Raw genomic sequence first — 14,432 nt, 5'->3', positions numbered from 1 at the left:
CGTCAGCTGACAAGGGAGAGGACTTGTCGTCTGCAGCACTGCGGATGAGAGTATAGACCTCACGGTTGACCCAAAGCAATGTTATTTTGCTTCCATGTCCAAGTCCAGAGAAATGCAGGACATGAGAGAAGCACTTAACCACCAGCAGAACTTGACATTAGTCCAGAAAGAGGGCACGCTGGGAGAACTGGCAGTAGATAAAGCATGGCAGTGGTAATTTAGTATGTTTGCCAGGAAAGGTTACCAAGTATAAAAATGCTGTCTTGTAAGCTGGTAAAGGTTCCAGCATGAATTACATTTAAGTAAAATGTATTTGAAGAAGAGCTGTTGGTATGGAGCTGGGAATCAGACTAGATGTGAGCAGTATGTGTATACATATATGCATATGTGTAAGTGGACGTGCATGTATATTTGCACATGATAATTTGCACAAGTGCCAACTGAATTTCCACTGGGTAAAAGAAGAAAGTACAATGACCCTGAGTTATCAGAAATGGGGCACACACCCACCTCAGCAGCACACACAGTAACATTGCAACAACACAGAGAAGATCGGCATGGCCCCTGACAGAGAGGACACACGAATTTATGAAGTGGTCCATATTTAAAAGAAAAAAGAAAAAGGAGGAAGGAAGGAAGGAAGGAAGGAAGGAAGGAAGGAAGGAAGGAGGGAGGGAGGGAGGGAAGGAGGGAGGGAAGGAAGGAGGGAGGGAGGGAAGGAATGAAGGAAGGGGACCATAGCAAGTTAGAAGAAAGCAGATAATAAGAAAAATAATGAATAATTTAGACAGAGACAGGGGAAGGGTTGTGGGGCCCTAGAACTGTGGCACCAGAGCAAAAGGCAGCAGCTAAGTGGCCAGCTAATGGCCAAGCTATGCTGAAGACTAGAAGAGTTCTCTTCACCCTGAGTGCCTGCTAGCTCTAAGGCACTCCACTGAAGAAGTGATGTGTCTACATCATCACATAGCATGCTAGGTATGTCAAATGCCTCAGGCTTCAATGGTTACAGTTTGACATGCACCATGTTAACTGGGCTTGAGGGAAGTTGCACTATTGGGTTTGCTGGTTGTTGGTTTTGAGGTGCCAGGATCACCCCCTGGGGCTCTGACATACTCGTATGTTGCTGCTGAGCTGTATCCTCAGGTCCCTATGCATTCCTTTCTAGCCTGTAGAAGTTTTATTTCCCATGCTTCTTTTGAGTACATCAGTTGGCAAGGGTCAAAAGATCTCTCCTTGACTAGAGCATCAAACCTAACACTTTGGGTCCAACTATTATTGTGTTGATTCCAAGGTCAATGTGAACCACTGATTTCAGTTTCTCAAATCATGATTTGGCCTCAGATCATCTCAAGGTTATAACTATGTGTCTGTGGGCAGTTATAAGAAACAAGAAAAACAGACATTCCCCTGGAGGGAACCCAACCTGGGCATTTCAGACTCAGAATTTGGGAGAAAGCAGACGCACCAACCACTATAGAAGCCCAGAATTGACTCCAGCATGGCATCTGCAAGTGCTGCCCTCCTAGTTCATGCTCACAACTCCCCAAGCTCTCAGAGTGAGCTGCCTGCAGATGCCTCCCATTTAGGATTTCAAAGAATTCCCAGTTCCAGTTGCTCTTCATGCCCTTCCTCCCTTCAATGCACTCTTCTGTTGTAAACCCCGCCTTTCAAGTCGTGGCTCAGTAGACTCTCATGTAGAAATGTCAATATAATATTTACAATACATGATATATGTAATCTAGACTTGTTGCAACACTGTTTGCTGGTTGTGTATCAAAATACCATAAGCATTCCATAAATAGTGAATTTTTCCCTCAAATACAGTTTTGTCCTTACACTAGAGTATAATTCACTATGAAGAAGATCAGTGTAAATATATACCACTACAAGACAAGAAGATCCCTGCAAAGTGAAATAAGAAATATATTATTATCCATACATGATCTTAATTATACATGTGTATGTGTGGGAAGAAAATATATTCCATTTTTCTGCATTGAAAATAATATACACAAAAATACTTAGGATTTTTTTCAAAGGCAATATAATAGGAAATATTTCTTAAAATATTTTAGTAATTTTTTAAAAATTACTTTGAAGTTTGAACTGTAATGATTTTTAAGTCAGTTAATAAAAGTGTAGGAACAGAATCTTGATGATGTATGATTATTTATGCTGACCAGAGTAGCACATGTGAACTTAGAATCTATGAGTAAGAAGACAGAATAGTGAGGCAGAAAAAAAAATATCCTAGGAAAACAATAACTAGGAATTCTCTTCAGTTAACGGCAGGCAGTAAGACAGAGATACAAAAGCAAAACGTGGTGTAACTACAAAATGCTATCCATTCCACAGAGCATGCGCAAGGGCTGAAAACCGAGAGGAGGGAACTGTCTTCAGGGCTACTGGAGGAGGAAGATAAGCATTCAAAATATGCAGACAGAGATTGTGTTAGCTATGCAGGGGAATAAAGAGAACCACTGCACGAATCTCAGAAACAGCGCAAGCCAGAGTGTTTCTAAAGCACAGGGGTAAAACCCCCGTGATAAGGCCCGAATTCCCTGAAGAGCCAAAATATTTTTTCAGCAATGAAGTGGAAATATAAACTGTTTGGCTTAGTGTGGTGGTGCACACCTGTAGGATGAGCCCTTGGGAGGCTGAGCCTGAACAGTTGTTGAAGGACTTCAAGGCCAATGTGGATACACAGCGAGACACTGTCCCAAAGGGGGTGTAATTCCCTCAAACAAAATTGAGTTTGTTGCTAGAGACACACAATACAGGGAAGACATTAGAAATTCCTTCGGATAAAAGGACCACAATATCAGACAGATAAGCAAAGAGTGCTAGATAGAGGATGAAGAGAGATAAAAACATTTTATTTTTAATTTCTTAAAAGACAACTACCTACAAAAGTGAATGTATAGTCACCTTTTGTAACTAAAACCATACATATTCATAGAATGTATAGGCATGACACAAAGGGGGCTAGAGAGGGATCTGCAAGGTACACCATACCAACCTTATGCCGTCCATCAAGCGGTCTGTTCTTATGTCAAGATAGACTTTGATGCCTCAACTTGCATATACTGAAACAGCAAGAAGGCCAGTGGCAGGACCTGCTGCAGGTCCTGAATCCCATGACAGAATCCACAAGACAGGAGAGAGCTGACTCCTAACAAGTTGTCCTCTGACCTCCACAGGTGCTGACATACAGACACTACACACACACACACACACACACACACACACACACACACACACTTAAATAAATAAATGATGCAACAGACTTTTTTTAAAAGAAATGATGATTGTGTTGTATAAGAAGAAAGAAAGAAAGAAAGAAAGAAAGAAAGAAAGAAAGAAAGAAAGAAAGAAAGAAAGGAAGGAAGGAAGGAAGACAAAGAAGGAAGAGAAAGAAAAAAGAGAAGGAAGGGAGGAAGGAGGGAGGGAGGAAGGGAGGAGGGAAGGAAGGAAGGAAGGAAGGAAGGAAGGAAGGAAGGAAGGAAGGAAGGGCAGACATTCTGAGAATGGACTGACAGCCAAGACAGACCTGCTCTCCTGTAATTGCATGGCTTTCAGGAATTTGCAAGAATCTACTCAGTGCCTTGGCTCCTTCAGCTGCATCCCAGGAAGAACGCAGTACTAATACTAGAGTTCTTCTGACTCCTGGATACTCAGGACAACCCTGCTTCGCGCTATATTACGTGTGCACTACTGTGGTCAATGACTCCTTCTTCAAAATGATATTTTAATTTCATGAGAATTTACTACATATACAGTGTGAACTGAACTCTTTATAAACACAATTATTCAAGTACTTGTCACAGGACACACATTACCACATCAACCCATGCTTTACATTTTGTATCTCTGGATTTCCTGGTTTTACGTTATTTTTGAAATAGCTTCATCACAATGAACTCACAAATGAAAACATCCCATAGCTAAATCAAGGAAGCCACTCAAGTGTGTACTTGCCCAGTCTGGCACTCTATGCATCTCAGAACTTCTTCCTAGTTAGAACGCCCATTCTGGAAACTTCACTTAACATCTCACACTCTCGCCATCCTCTACACTTCTGTGCTTACCTACCACAAAGAAAAGAAAAGACTGTGATAGAACTTAAACTAGAAAGCCAGTTAGCTTTATATTCTCTTTCACGTTTCATTATCCCTTACCTGCAATCCATCTCCCCTTACCACCTAATATTACTTCCTTGGTCTCCTTCTAAACATTATACTATGCCAATACTCACAGCTGTTTACATACACTCATGTACACACTATTGATTAGTACCACATATGTGGTAGAATTTGGGTTTTTTCCTAAGTTTCTTGAGTGACTTCATTTAATATTAAATGTTCTAAGTTCATCCATTCTACAAATCTAATTTCATTTTTTCTTTAGAGCTAAAGAATATTCCATTTTATATACATAACACATTTTCACTATTTGCTTGTCTGCTAATGGGTATCTAGGCTGGTTCCTAGATCACTTTAAAATAAACATTTGTTCTTTAAAAATATTAGGCAGCATGAACAAAAACATAAGGCAAAGGTAAACACCATAAACTAATATTGGAAAAATCAAAAAATAGATAAATTACTAATTATAAACACGTTCAACAAGCAGGGAATAGAAAAGAAATTCCCTAAATTTGATAATGAAAACTTACAAATAATATATTAAAATATAGATCTAAATAAATATATACTGAGTGCTATCAAATATTGATCAAGTAAATCAAAAAAATCTCTCAAATAAATGGAGAGATATACTTGCTCACAAAGTGGGCAACTCAGTAATAAAACATTGTACTGGATATTTTAAAAACACTTGACATTATAATTGCAATATAGATACATTGTGTTTTGTTTCAAGTGTGTTGTAACTTTATAGAAATTACATGATATTTAATGTGAACAGTTGATTTATATTAGATCCTGGGATAATGAAAAATTTCAAAGCTTAAACTGTATCTACAGAGTCATCAAATTCCCAGTGAGAATTGCAGACTGGCTGGATTGTCTTCTGTTTGTCTATTTGGTTGGTTTGGGGGGCCAAGGAGGAAGAATAACTATTGTTCAGCTAATTTTAAAATATACGTGGAAAGATGAAGAAGTTGAATCGCCATATTCTGTAACAAGATTGCAGAATTCATACTGCCCAGTGCCAAGACTTACTATAAATTGATAGCAATGCAAACAATGAGGCCTTGGTAAAAAAAAATGCACACTAAGGCACATATAGAAATTCGGACACTGACTCGTGGGTGTTTCAACATACTCTCTAGAAAGGCACAGGCAATTCCATGATGCTGGAACAACTGAGCATCCTCACACAAAAGCCACATGCCTTGACCTGCATGTAATCTGTACGCAATATTTGTAACATCTTTATGGACAGTTACCAAAAACGGATGCCATTGCATCTGGTAAATGAGTAAGCTATACTACCATTGAGCAGAAGAGAAATGGACAAATTTCATTCACAGAGAAACGGAAATGTGCTTTAAATTCATTTTACCGCAGCAAAACCATAGTGTCTCAAACCAAAGCCAACATCTGTCCCCATGGGCTGCAGACAGGACTAAGAAGGAGAGAAAGAGAGCATGGAAATTCAAATTACCATTCTCGTGATCAGAACCCATAGAGCTACACACCAGGGTAGCATTAAGTACTACACACCAGTAGTAGATTAAGAAAGTCAATGAGTTTGACTAGGAAATGAGTTGAATCTGAATGGAGTAACAAGAATGAAGAACACCACCATTACCAAGATGTACCCAACCCTGTACTTTCTGACAGAGTTAGGGAGAGAGAGACAGCAACTATGCTCACCAGGAATGCACAGCCTCAGTCTCGCAAGGGAGAGCATCAGGTAAAGCCAAGTCCAGATGCTCTACGTAATAACTCCTTGCTGTTTATCTAAAGTATCAAGGTCTTTGCCACAGTTCTAACATAAAATATTATCTCCATCCCCAGGTAAAGGCCAACTCACAAGCTTGACACTATCATAAAGATACAGCAGAAACAATACGGAGTCTGAAAGCAGCCCCTTAAAGAGACCCCAGTCTCTTCCTTTCTTCCCATCAGGCCCCGTGGTAAGTCATTTCATCACAATAATGCTGTCTTGATATAGTCCTAAAAACAAAAGCCCAGTTGGTCAGAGACTACAATTTTGAAAACTGTGACACAGAATTAACCTTTTATCCTCATAAGTTTATCAGCTTTTGCGTTTATCACAGTCATGAAGCACTGACTAACACAGGGTGAACCATACAGAAAGGCCACCACAAACTGGAGACTAGGAAGCCTGCTCACTGTTGTACCCGAGTAATTTCACAATGAGATAATCCCTGGCTTTTGTGCCTTGGAATAGAAAAGAAGAATAGAAAAACTTGCAAGATCTGGATAAAGACTATAGCCAATAGTATTGCACCAATGGTGATTTTACTAAATCGATGTATAATTGTAGAGAAATTACTATGGAAATACGCAAGCACCTACGGACAGCAAGCTTTCAGCAACACCTTTTTAAAAAGACTATTTATTTATGTATTTAATGTGTATTTATGTGCATTTAATGTCTGCGCGCCATCCACAAAGGACAGAAGATGATGTCAGATCCCCCAGGAACTGAATTTACAGATGGTTATGAGCCACTGTGTGGGTGCTGGGAATCAAACTGGGACCACTGCAAGAACAGCCAATGCTCTTTTTTTTTTTTTTTGGTTTTTGTTTTTTTTTTTGAAAAATAATGTTGTGTATTTAATAATAATGACAAAAAATTAGTACATGAATAGTAGAGGTGAAAGTTTCCTGAATATTTCTATTTAGTTATTCATTGTTAAAATGTCATCACATTATTTTGTCCCTTTCCACTGCTCCATTCAACCCTTCCACTTTACAACCATGCATTCCTCTCTCTCTTTTTTTTTTATCATTTTTTTTATTAACTTGAGTATTTCTTATATACATTTCGAGTGTTATTCCCTTTCCCGGTTTCCAGGCAAACATCCCCCTCCCCCCTCCCCTTCTTTATGGGTATTCCCCTCCCCATCCTCCCCCTCTTGCTGCCCTCCCCCCAACAATCTAGTTCACTGGGGGTTCAGTCTTAGCAGGACCCAGGGCTTCCCCTTCCACTGGTGCTCTTACTAGGATATACATTGCTACCTATGAGGTCAGAGTCCAGGGTCAGTCCATGTATAGTCTTTAGGTAGTGGCTTAGTCCCTGGAAGCTCTGGTTGGTTGGCATTGTTGTACATATAGGGTCTCGAGCCCCTTCAAGCTCTTCCAGTTCTTTCTCTGATTCCTTCAACGGGGGTCCTATTCTCAAATCAGTGGTTTGCTGCTGGCATATGCCTCTGTGTTTGCTGTATTCTCAGCCAATGCTCTTAATTGCACTGGTCCATCTCTCCAGCCAGCCCCACAACACTATTTTTTGAAAGCAACCAACAATAGTAAGAGTTCTTTGAAATAAAAAATAAAAGAAAACTCTAGTCAGAGCCTATCGTTGGTGATTCCATGCTCATCAGCCTTCCCTGCTGGGACAGGCATCGTATGGACCCATGTACTTGTTCCAAACAAAGTTCGTCTGATTACATGATTTCCTACACTTTCATTTTAAGAAATGAAGGAAGTGTTTCCATTTCAAGTGAATTGGCACAAAGGCCAAATTCAGAGAGAGAAATATTGATCCTCCACCCTACCCTAGAAACCACCCATATTTCAGAAGACTAGTTAAGATCTTGGGAGAACCTTCTGAGAGTTCCTAAACTTGGCCTTTTTCTAACGATGTGAATGAAATGCACTGGCATAGCTTCTCTCTGTGCCCTCTAAAAGGGAATTTCCCCTTTTGCTCTACTTTGAAAGTCACATGACGTTTTCACAATCCAGCCTTGAATGCCAATGGTGTCTCACAGTCCTGAGAAATGCACAGAAGTCTTAGTGCGTCAGAAAGAGTCCCTTTGAGACAATACAAGCGAATGATTAGCCTACTGTACTCTACCTAGCTGTACGTACATAATAACATGCAAGTTCCTGGGCTCTGGCTTCCTATCAACACTCATGATACGACCGGAAACTGTGTCGACTGTTAAAATCATTCTGTGGAGTAGCGCACTGCACCCACACTCTAGGTTGTTGTTCTTCTGACCTTTTTTTGTTTGTTTGTTTTCGTTTCTTGAGATGGAATATTAAACGATTCTGAGCTGCCCTCGAGCTCCTGGATCCAAGAGGTCCTCTCCCGTCAACACCCCAAACGCTGAGCATACTGAGGTATGCCAACACGCCTGACACTCAACATTTCAATGAAGTCAAAACTTCCGGCCTTTCCCTGCTACGTTTGTCCCTGTAGACATAGATGGGCTCTTACATTTGTTCATATTCATGGAATAAACTCCAGTCACTTAGTACTAAGGTTTTATTATAAATTTAATTCTAATTGTATTCGACGTAAGATTCAGTGTGGTTCCACATCCAACATGGATGGCTTGACTTCTGCCCTCCCGGCTGGAATATGCTCAACAGTGTTTCACCACAAGATGGCTTAGTCAATATCACCATCCCTTTGCCTTCAACAAATACCCAATTCATGCACGCTAAGAAGGGCTATACCCCTCAGATGCTAAACTGTGGGCTTGAAATAAATGAGTATTATTTGCTTATCAGAAAGCCTTTGAAGCCACTGATATATGTTCAGAAAAAAAATTAGAGACGCTTCTAAATCAAGAAATGGCTTTTCGCCTGGTCGGTAGCTGCCCTGTAACTTCCGGTTTCAGCGCAGATCCATCTGCCCCAAACTTGCAGGCAACATCAATTTAACAACCAAGCCTAGTTTTCGCCTCCACGTTTTCTAATCAGATCCTCAAGCAATTTGCAGAGACACAGCAATTTGCTTCTTTGAGAGCAGCCCCATTCCGCACACATGCAGGTCTACAACACCCCATAGAGAGGCTTTTACGGTGCGGAAGAATCTGACTTCTGAGCCACAAGTTCCAGCAAGAGTTTTGAGATACAACAATAATCCCTTGCTTTCGAACGGGATTTTATGGGAGGTTATAATTTAGGAATAAAAGTAAACTAACGGGGGTTGGGGATTTAGCTCAGTGGTAGAGCGCTTGCCTAGCAACCGCAAGGCCCTGGGTTCGGTCCCCAGCTCCGAAAAAAAAGAAAAAAGAAAAAAGGAAAAAGGAAAAAGCAAACTAATGGAATCAGCCCAGACGTGTAGAGACTTTGGAAACACGTGAGTGGCAGCCCTTCGAGAGATGGCACTCACACGCCTGTAGACACTGCGTTCCTGGAAGTTTTAAAAAACTATCTTTGTCTTAGCTGAACTTGAATTGTCTACTCTTAATACAAGAGCAAAGTCAGGAGTCAGCACGCCTGCAGCTCAGGCTTAGGGATCGTGCCGGGAACATATTTACAACCACGTCTTCCCCCTGCTCCCCTTTATCTCTCCGACCCGGGCTTTCATCAGTCAGTCAGCTAAGGTCAGACTCACCTCAATGGCTCAGACACCAGTCTCGTCTCCATTACGTTCGGAGGTGGAAAATCTGAATCTTCCCAGTGCTGACCTTATTGCTTTCCAAGCTATTGATTATGGTCATCAAGTTCCAACAGTTCGCTGGGGTCAGACTCTGGGAAGAGAAAACGACGGAAAGCGGAGCCACATTCCTCTCCCTCTCCTGACTGCACTGACTTCCCCATTAGTTGGATTTGGGTGTAATTAGAATGAATCACTGCAGGATAGGGCTCCTGTCCATTCTAGACTGGCACTCTTGATTCACCTAGATTTTTGGCCATTCATCAGAGTACACATCTGGTATGTAATGAGGAATGAACCGAGTGGAAAGAGGAGGTCAGCGAGACACGAATGGACCCTGGATAGGAATGATTATAGAGTCACTGACACGCAAATAAATGGCGTGTATCACAATCCACAACTCTCAGGGAGTGTAAATCTCACACTTGACATACCCTTTGGCAAGAGATAGACTTTATGAATCTTTTTTCCATCACTAGAGCAGTTTTGTACAAGGATACCCTGTCCTGACATAATTCTCAACATCGGATACTCTCTTATCTAGCAGAAATATGTTTTTGCTGTAATTTTAGTCCTTCAATTCAGGACTCATTAAATCGTAATCTCTTTTGCATTGTGGATTTGTTTTTCCTCCCCTGGATGACTTTTCTTTGTTGTCTTGTGGCTCCTTTTATAATGTGCTTGTTACTCGTAAATTGTTGTTCCTAATTCTCTTATTATTATTCCTTGTTGCTAGGCACCATTAGGTGATTTACATAACAATCTCATCAGCATCTCAACAATGCTGAGAGAGAACAGAGTTATTGCCTCCATTCCTAGAGGAGGCAGCTGAGACAAACTAAAGATGGAGAGATTTGCCTACTAACAGGTGATAGAAATCATACCCGAACCCAGAAACGATGTCTCTGCTCTGTCTGCTCTGTAACGGGACCAGCCAAGGAGTGCAGCATCCACACGAACCAGTGCTATATCTGGGCATATTCTCTTACTCTTCTAATTTTGCAGTAAGTTAGAGTAATAACAGTGTAGAAATAATTTCAAGACCGTGATATAACTAATAAAATACCTGGTATTGATTACTCATCGTGGGCCAGATGCTATTTGAAATACTCTGCCTCAAGGCTAGATGCCCCGGTCCAGGGGACTGTCAGGGAGGGGAAGTGGGAGGGGTGGGTTGGTGGGTGAGGGAGCACCCTCATAGAAGCAACCGGGGAGTGGATAGTGAGTTTCTGGAGGGGAAACCGGGAAGTGGGATAACATTTAAAATGTAAATTTAAAAAATACAATTAAAAAAATCCAATAAAAAATAAGCAGAAACTGGAGGAGAGAGAGAGAGAGAGAGAGAGAGAGAGAGAGAGAGAGAGAGAGAGAGAGAAGAAAAGAGAAAAGAAAAGAAAAGAAAAGAAAAGAAAAGAAAAGAAACACTCTGCCTATTTTATATAATACAAACCTCAGAACTCATCAAGAACTCATCGCTATCTGCTCTTAAATGCTATGGGAAATAGCAGCTGCCTGGACAAAGTCTGCCAGCTATGACAGAACCCTTCTGAGATGCAAGCCAAGGTAGAAAGTGCCACAGGTATGCAAACAGTAAAGTGGATCACACAGGTGCCTCTATCCTTTGAGCTGAGAAAAATCAGGGAGGACTTCCTAGCATAGGTGGCCTTGGAGTCTAAGGAGTTAGTAGGATAAGCGAGGGTAGTAAAAACACAGACAAAGATATCAAAGAGTTTGAAGGCAATGACTGGCAACACCATTAATAAAGGCTATGCTCTGCAGACATCTGTGTTTGGGGTAGTCTCGAATCGCTGCTTGTAAATAGCATGGTTGCCAAGGCCCGACAGCCATGCGCCTATGACAACAGAGGCAAACATGCTTCTACAAACACTTCTAATACAGTTCCCACAGTAGACACTGCCTCTGATCTACGCAGCGGTGGGGAATGCCAATCTTCCGGTCACTGTGGGGCAGGGCGGGCTCGGTTGATATCCTGTGCTGTATCAGTGAGGCCCTGTAAGAAACTAACTGCATGGTAAAAAGCGGCAGGATTTGAGGCGAGTTCTTCCACAGAAGCTGTGATAGGGTGCGAACCGTATGGAAATAATGTCTAGTGATGGCGTGGTCTTAAAAGCAGGAGGAAGGGGGCGGGATGAAGAAGCCCAAATGTGGCGCAGCTGGTGGGAAGGTGACCTTGAAGGCAGCACTGTTCTGACTTCAGTCTGAGAAAACCTTGAAAAGATCCGAGGGAATGAGATAAAGTCTCATTTATCTCCCACCCTTTGGGTGTGGGTCTGGGGGGACTTTGCTAAGTGAGAGCCGGAGCCATGAGCATCAAGGCCATGAAGGCCAAGACTTAGGGTGTCAGGGACTCGTCATGAAAACGGAGGCCACCAGGGCATGCATAAAAATGCTCACCGTAGATGTGCAATCATTGCCAAATTCTCAAGAATAATGGATAATTATCAAAATATGCCTCTGTTTTATATTGACTCTTGATTACTATGTAGGATTGCTTGCATTTAGTAAAAAAAAAAAAATAGAAAAAAGAAAAAAAAGAAAAAAACCGTAGCAAATTACCTCTCACGTTTTCAAAGTAAATCTATCTTCCAGGTACTAGAATATTCAAGTAATTATGTTGCAACTCCTTATTCAGACAAAAGAAACTCCAAGAAAAAAAAAGCATTTAATATTTACTGTAAGTGTTTTCTGACTAGATACAGGGTTTTGCGTAATTCTTTGCCAAGTTTTACCACTTCACGTGGCCTTAACCGCAGTTGCTCCTCTCTGAGATGAACTACAGTGAATGTGGAGACTTGGGGCTGCTCGAGGTGCAGAAAATAAGTGATGGTTGCACATTCATCCCTAGTCAGACACTTACATCACTCCATGTAAGGCTAAGGGAGCCTTGGGGATGAGGGATCAAAAGAAGGGAAAAGCTAAAAGATGGGGAAGGTTACATAAAGCAGTGTTGCAAGCATGGCACAGCCAATGCTATGCAGGCTTCTTTCCTGCACTGGCTTGTTGTCAGTCATGATTGTCAGGGAGAGACTCGCAGGACTATTCTCACCCTGTTGAACTTCTGGCTATTAGATTCTGGTGGGAGTCAGTGATTGTCCACACTTAGATCCCCGCAGGCGAGCCGAGCAGGCTCTCATAGATAATTGGAAACCCACGGTTATATGGATGGCCCTGGTTACGTTCAGTGTGTGACAAAGTAAAACTCAAAACCATGAATGCGAGAGGGTGGCTTGTAAGGAGGCGTGGACAGGGGGAGGGGCATAGGAGAAGGAAGGGGGTGAAAGTAACCAGAAATTATTATATATAGGCATGAAATAGTCAAGGGAGAAGAGTAATAAAAATGACTTTTAAGTCCCATTTGTAAAATCTATTTCATATAGACACCACCCAGAAAGCTCTGACAAGCCCACCCAGAATGTCTGCTCGCTCTGGTTCAAATCACAATCTGGGCAGCAGAAGTTCTCCATATTCTCCTGCAGAGTCTGATATACAGTCTCTACAGCCATGACCCCCTTTCGTTAGACTTTCACACTATGATCTAACTGTTCCGGGTAACTCAAGCTGACATTGGTCCTCTTCAAAATCTAGTAGAGACAGTTGACTACACAGCAAAACCAACGATGGTTAACAACGATGGCCCAACTGAATCACAAAATGAAAGGCCACCACGTTCTTCAACATATGTGTGTGTGTTTATACAGTGCTTTATATAAAGAGAATATATATATATTCATATACTGGCACAAAACACCAAAATGATATGATATTGTAGATATTAAAGGCTAGTTCCATACTTTGGAGTTTTTTAAGCAGATCTTACGGGAGATACTGACTACAGTGGTGTTCCCCTGCGGGGCACAGGATGGTCCTTTCTGGCATATTTCATCTCTTCTGGAAGATATTCCACACATGAGAAAGAACAGCACAGGCTATGACTTAGGAGTGAGACTCCACCGTCAGACTTTGTGAGTTTGAGTTGGAGCACGCCCTTCTCATAGCTCTGTGACAGTTGTCATCCCTTCCCAAAGCATAGGGGTCTGAAATAATAATAGACATCAGAGGCTAATTTAGAGGATTACCTGCATTAATATGGACGAAAGCACTTCAAATAGCACCGAGCCCATAGGAGAGGTTACAAGTGTTTGCTGATGTCATGAACCATGAAACTTAGAATGGTACGCTGTGAAGAAGTGTTTTCTCTGATGCTACATTTTTTTCTCAATGATGCATCAGTTTACCAACCAGGGTTTAGTTAATATGCAAAGGTCATTCATACAGTTAATTCTTGGCTTTAGAAAGTATATGAAAAAAATCAATAAATATGCAATTAAAAAGAAAAGGAATTAGAGTTTTCATATTTATGTTGCCATCTCTCTTTGGAGCCTTCTTGATACAGGCTCGTTGGTACTACGATCAATAAAAGATGGGATTTGAAGATCGCTCCTCCCAAGAACTGGGCAGCAAGTGGGGGAAAGGTCATTTAAGTTTTCTATGCTACAAAAGAGTAAAGTTGAAGACTAATGAAATACTTAGTTGCATAAAGGTGATCCTAAATTGCTTTGGTTATAACAAGCTGTCTCTTTGACATGGGACAAGTCCCCATTACATTTGCATTCATGTGGTTTATATTGTCCTTACCTAATGGGATATAGAATACCTTCTAAACATTGACACGTTTGAGGTGTGCTTCACTCAGCATGAAGGTCTCAGACATCAAGGGTACCTTGAGCCTCACAGGTTCCAACAGCGTGTCAGGCAAATTAGCACCTTCTCAACCAAGGGTAAAATTGAGCTGCACATTTCTCCCCGGTGAGGAAAAAAAGAACGGAGATGAAAATCACTCTAGTTAACACGTCCTTTGTTAAGAC

The 14,432-nt window shown here is 41.4% G+C and overlaps 1 non-coding gene across 1 annotated transcript; it reads left to right on the top strand.

Moving 5' to 3' along the window:
- The first annotated feature begins 498 nt into the window (after positions 1 to 498).
- LOC120096465 (U6 spliceosomal RNA) lies at positions 499 to 608 on the top strand. Its single transcript, XR_005492868.1, has one exon. It is a non-coding gene; the product is annotated as a U6 spliceosomal RNA (small nuclear RNA).
- Positions 609 to 14,432: the final 13,824 nt, after the last annotated feature.

The sequence above is a fragment of the Rattus norvegicus genome, chromosome 13, assembly GCF_036323735.1.
Source record: "Rattus norvegicus strain BN/NHsdMcwi chromosome 13, GRCr8, whole genome shotgun sequence".
NCBI lineage: Eukaryota > Metazoa > Chordata > Mammalia > Rodentia > Muridae > Rattus > Rattus norvegicus.
Note: the sequence above shows the minus strand (reverse complement) of the source record. Positions and strands in the feature narration are given on the sequence as shown.